A 6,058-nucleotide genomic window follows, 5' to 3' on the forward strand; every position below is an offset into this window, starting at 1 on the left:
ACTTATTTTGAGGTATGAGTCTTACTTTTAAAACTAGATTTTATCCTCTTGCCGAACTGACATTGTTTGTAAATTACATTATCAGGTTTCTTCAGTTTTGGAAATCCTCTGACTCTTTTCATGTTACTAATACTAAGTTATCAAAGTTAACATGACATAACCTCTTGTTCCATAGCCACACATCATCAAATTCTACAACAATACAAGTAGCCTCATTCATGTCAAGATAAAATAGATTACCTCTAGTCTAATATCCATTTCCAATTAGTTTTCCATCGATGTCATAGATCTTTGCTTTTTTGTTATCAAATTCACCTCGACATAGTAAGCATTGTCATACATGATCTTTTTTGTCAATCTTATTGATTCTTTTCCTTTTATCAGACAGGGTGCATCATTACCAACTCTAACACTTTCCATTTTAGTAATCAAGGGTAATGAACTTACTTTTGTCTCTAGTCATGTGGTGTGAACATCCACTGTCAATCATCCATCTGTCAGTTTTGTTCACATAAGACACTAATGCAGTTGCCTCATCCTTCATAGAAACATACACAACTTCATAGTCATGGTCATCAGATCCATCATTTGATTCCTCTCTGGCAATGTAGCAGGATTTCTTTCCTTTGTATTTATAATCTTTGTTGTTCTCATCTCTTTTACCTCTATATTTGTCTCCACTTCTATTTTTCTTCTTCCTTGGACACCTTGCAGCAATATGACCAACCTCATTACAATTAAAATGCGTGATAGGTCGCTTAGCTTTGTATTCTCCTTTTCCTCTATGGAATCTCCTAGCCAACAATGCTTCAAGCTCTTCTACATCATCTTCATTTGTATCACTACCACTAGAAACATGCTTAACCTTTTTCTTCTTCTTATATTTAGGTTATTTCAGTGTCAATTTAGCTTTGAAAGAAGAATCAATACTCTCAGATTTGAAGTTATCAAAATTAGAAAGTTCAAAATAAATGAGTCTACTAACCAAACCTTCAAGCATTAGACTACTACTAGGGGCACACCTTAGTTCTTGAATTGTAGAGACTCTAATAGCATAGATAGGTAGCAATTTTCTAAGTACTTTTCTTATTATAGTCTCATCATCAATGGTTCTATTTTGTCCTCTAATTGCATTAATAGTTTCATTGACTCTTATATAGTACTAGACTATGGTCTCACCTTATTGCATTCTCATTTCTCAAACTTACATCTTAAATTTTCAACATTTTCTCTCAAAGCATTTTTATCTCCTCCATAAAGTGTTTGTATAGCATCCCACATATTCTTTGTAGAATCACATCCTTTAATGTCATCAAACTCCAAGTATCTTAGGGCAAAGGGAAGCTCTAACATTGCCTGATTGCATTCTTTCTTCTTTTTCAGATCATTAGCAGTAAGGGCTCTAGCAAGATCAAAATGTTTAGTAGTGATGGTTGACTGAGCATAATTTCCAAGTCCTCTTAGGTGTAACTTCATTAGACTTTTCCATGTAGGAAATTTGTCTCTATTGAGCTTGGGTACCTCCTTTTTGTACATCTTTATCTTTAGCTTTTAGTACCTTCAAAATGTCCACTCACAAGCACTTAACTTTGTACCAATTATCAGAATTCTTTAGAATAACTGGGGGGGGGTGTGAATCAGTTATCCAAGGTCCAAATGTACAATAAAAAAATTAGCACTTAACAAATTCATATCCATATACCCATATCATGCATGCATCCATTAGATCATCAAATACCTTAAACATTTGCATATTCATGTCCTTGGTCAAAATAACTTTGCAGTAATGTAAGCATAAAACACCACAAACTCATTCACACATTTTGACACAAGGATTTTATGTGGAAACCCAATTTGGGAAAAACCACTAGTAACATGCTACCAAATTTCACTCTTCTGAAGTGATGCCCTATGAAAGGCCAATTCTATTAAAGGTTATAATACACACTGTTAAATGTGACTTGGTTTAAGTATTTCAATCACCCTATTAGGAGTGAGCCTTGTTAGAGTACTTTAGACCATTCTATTAGAATGTCACTCAGTTAAATGATTTACAAATGATTGTTAGGTCAACCTTAATCAAAAGTAATATAACTCACTTGCACATTATAGATCATTGTTTTAGTCCTCCATTCTACTTGGCATTCATACTCTTCATCTCTGACAACTTGTTCACCCTTTAAGCATTCAATTCCTTAAGTCTTCTTGCTTAGCATGCCAATTGCAGATTCATCCCTTCAGCCACCTTATGAAGTAACACCTTAGACTTCTTTTCTTCCTTAAGTTCTCACACATGAAAAACTTTTCTTATGGTTTTCTATCTCTATAAATAAAGAATTTAGGTATTTTGTCACTTAACCACAATCGTCAATTTTAGGTTTAGGTAGGATTCAATGAATCTACCCACTTTTCCATTTTAGTCCCTTCTAGAAACTTCCTCTCCAATCTTATTTCAATTTGCCTTAAAATGTTTTACCTTGAATTTTGTGCCTCCAACTCATTAATCTTATCTTCCAACACTTTACATAATTCAAGAAATCAACTTTGTTAGCTCAGATTTGCAAATCTTTGATTTAACACTTTTTACTGTCACTCGACACTTACAATATTCTTTCACTCGGCCAATACTAGTTCACTTGAAAAATACTAAAGTTTATTGATGCTTGACATCAACTAAAACCTTAATCAACATATACTAACTTTCACTATTTTTCTTCTTTGCTCAGTACCTATTGATTTTCACTTGGCTTGAACTAAATTTGCTCAGCTTGCATTGTTTTCTTAGCAAGGCTTGGTAGACATTTTTTATGAAAACACTTATCCTTTGCTTAGCTTAAGTAACCATTCAATTTAGCCTTAAGTATATCAAAAAAAACATCATATCATCCATGTACTACTTGGTCTTAGTGATCCTTTTATGCACTAAATAACTCAACCTTTCTCTAGGTGCTCTTGTTATCTTTTCTTTTCAAATCCTCTTCATCAATCATACAAATTATAGCAATCAAACCAAAAATAAATTGTCTCACCAATAAGTAGTAGGTTTGACATCACTAAAAAAATAATGATTGTTCCATGATAGGTTCAATCAATTTGATTTCAATAGCCTCCCTCATTATTGATCTCTTTTCACAACAATATGGTTCAGAAAAATATGATCTCAACAATTATGATGGCTTCTTAATCATTGAGGTATTTTTTGATGATATTATTTTTGATGGAAATGATGAGGCAACTAACAAGTTTTTTTTATCAAATGAAAGATGAATTTGAAATTTCCATGATTGGTGAGATGAAATGTTTTTTGAGATTACAAATAAAATAGACTAAAGAAGGCATTTTTATATCTTAGACTAAGTATAATAAAGAGTTAATTTTGAGATTTGGTATGGAAATTGTAAATCTATTGGAACACTAATGGTGACTAGATGCAAATTATATAACAAAGATGAATTGCCTAGTGTTATACAAACAAGGTACAAATATAAGATTGGTGTCTTATTATATTTAACTCTTACAAGACCAGATATTGCTAATGCAGTTAAACAAAATTTCATATATTTGAAGGGGACTATGGATTTTGACTTATGGTATGGCTGATCTAATGATTTCACATTGTATAGATATATTAATGTTGAGTGCAAAAGAAATATTGATGACAAGAAGAGTACAATTGGAGGAGGATTCTTTCTTGGTGGAAGATTAGTATCTTGGTTGAGTAGGAAGCAATATTGTATTTCACAATCCACAACATAGGCAGAATATATTGTAGCAACTAAAAATTATAACTAGATAATATGGACAAAGAACATGTTGAAGGATATTGTTATATTTTTTAAACCTTCCATTATCCATTGTGATAATACAAGCATAGTTAGTATGTCCAAGAGTCATGTCTTACATTCAAAGGCTAAACATATTGCAATTAAGTATCACTTTTTAAGAGAAAAGGTTGGAGAGAAAGAGATTAGATTGAAGTATGTGAGTACAAAAGAAAAAATAATAGATATATTCATGAAAATAATTGGCTAAAGACACATTTGAGTATCTCATAGGTATGTTTGGGGTAATGTCCCCACCTAGTATAGAGTCATTGATACAAAATTGCATTGGTTGTGTATAATTAGAGCATTATTAAATCATCTAAATGTGACACTATGTACTTCTCCTTAGGGGAAGTGGTTCTAGTGAGCAAAGTTAATTGAAGAACTCTTAGGATTTATTTTTGGCATAGAAATTTTTTTTTTCACTTGACACATTTGTGGTTGAAGATTGGCTTGAACTAATGAAGGTACCTTGATGAGGAAGTTCATCAAAGTGGGAGTATTTAAGATTGGAAATTGGTATTTGGCATATTGTAACATTTTCCATTGATGTCAAAGGGGGAGTAGGAGAAAAATGCAAAAGTTGTATATGTTGAGGATATTTAGAAAATTATATTCAGAAGGCTTATGTTTTGAATTGATTTTTTTCATCATATGTTGCCATTAATGTCAATTAGAGATATTTTTGTGAATAGAGGCTTGGTTGGAACTTGTGTGTATTGTTTATGTGTTGTAGTGATGATAGGTTTTGTTATTGATGACAACATATATTTATGTGATCATGAAAGACAAATATTATGTATATTGTAGGGATATTATTGGCACAACAAAGTTGTCATATAAAAGGTTAAGCTATGCACGATTAGTATTGTGTTTATGGATGAGTATAGAAAGAATATCTATGTTTTCTAGAGTTTATATGAAGTTTTGGATGTATTATAGTTTATTTGATGAATACTGGTAGCAGATTGGTGTACAAGAAATAATAACAAAGACAATTGATGGTATATTAGCCATACCTTATTAAAAAGGTTGAAGTAATGTCAACAATCTTAATTCATGGTAGAAGAAATATTTGTGATGCTATGTTCATGATAGTAAGGCCTAGAGATTTTTCTAAAAAGGTCGTTGAAGTGAAATGTGTGATATGTTTTACTAGTAGTCAGTTGTGTTCAGGAAGTGTATTGATCTTTATTATAAAATATATTAATTATATTGTAATGTAAAGAGTGGGAGCCTTAATGTAAACATTGTAATAATTATTAAGAAGGTGCATGTCCCTTAGTGAGGTCCTATGTAATTTAATTTACATTTGGGAAGCTCTAAAAGGCCAACCTAATTAGTTATTTCGAAAGGGTATAAAAGAAAGTTGTTTCCTTGGCTGTAAAGACACAATGTATCAAGTATGTAATGCATGTGCTCAAAGGATTCAATCTTGAATGGTGGATGATCAAAGCATATCAAAGATTGGTTTGGTTGATTGTATTGAGCTTCAAAGGAAGTATTTTGGAAATTAATTTGTAGATCACTCAATTCACTCAATCTTGTATATTTTATACTAAAATTGTATCTTTAGATTTGTTGGATCAATTTTAAAATGGGTCTATTTATATCCCTATTAACCTTTGATGGGGTTAGAACCATCTAACAAGGGTTTATGGTCTCATAAAAGGGATTTGTCCACTAAAAAGGAGTTTTATGTTGAATACATTGTAATTGGATCCTAATAGGGTCACGTCATTTCATAAGGAATTTATATTTTAGTACACTATCTTGTGGGTGTCGTCCCCACTGGGGTTTTCCTATGATCAAGAGTTTCCCTAGTAAAAAAAAAATGTTATGTATGTGATTTTATCTTGTTGTACATCATTATTTTAATTACTAGAGTTGGAATTTATAAGTTTGGATTTAACTTTAATTTCTCACAACTAACCCCCCCCCCCGTCCTCTTAGTTGTGTGTGGACTTCACTTCTTAAAAAACTACCTACTCAACTGCAATAACTATTCCCAAAAATTGATGTTCTCTAGAATAATTAAAGTATTAGGAATAATAAAATTTATATAAATATATATCATACATGCCTACTTTCACACTTTTTTCTACTTATAAGGAACCTTTCGATACCTTTCATTTTTTATCATTAAAAGTAGCTTTGAACCCTCATCACCTAGTTGCCCTATTGAAATTAAGTTCCTAGTCAACCTTGAACATGCCTAACCTCTTGTAGTATCC

This window comes from Cupressus sempervirens, chromosome 9 (genome assembly GCF_028749045.1).
Source record: "Cupressus sempervirens isolate cs-2001-9-10 chromosome 9, ASM2874904v1, whole genome shotgun sequence".
Classification (NCBI taxonomy): domain Eukaryota; kingdom Viridiplantae; phylum Streptophyta; class Pinopsida; order Cupressales; family Cupressaceae; genus Cupressus; species Cupressus sempervirens.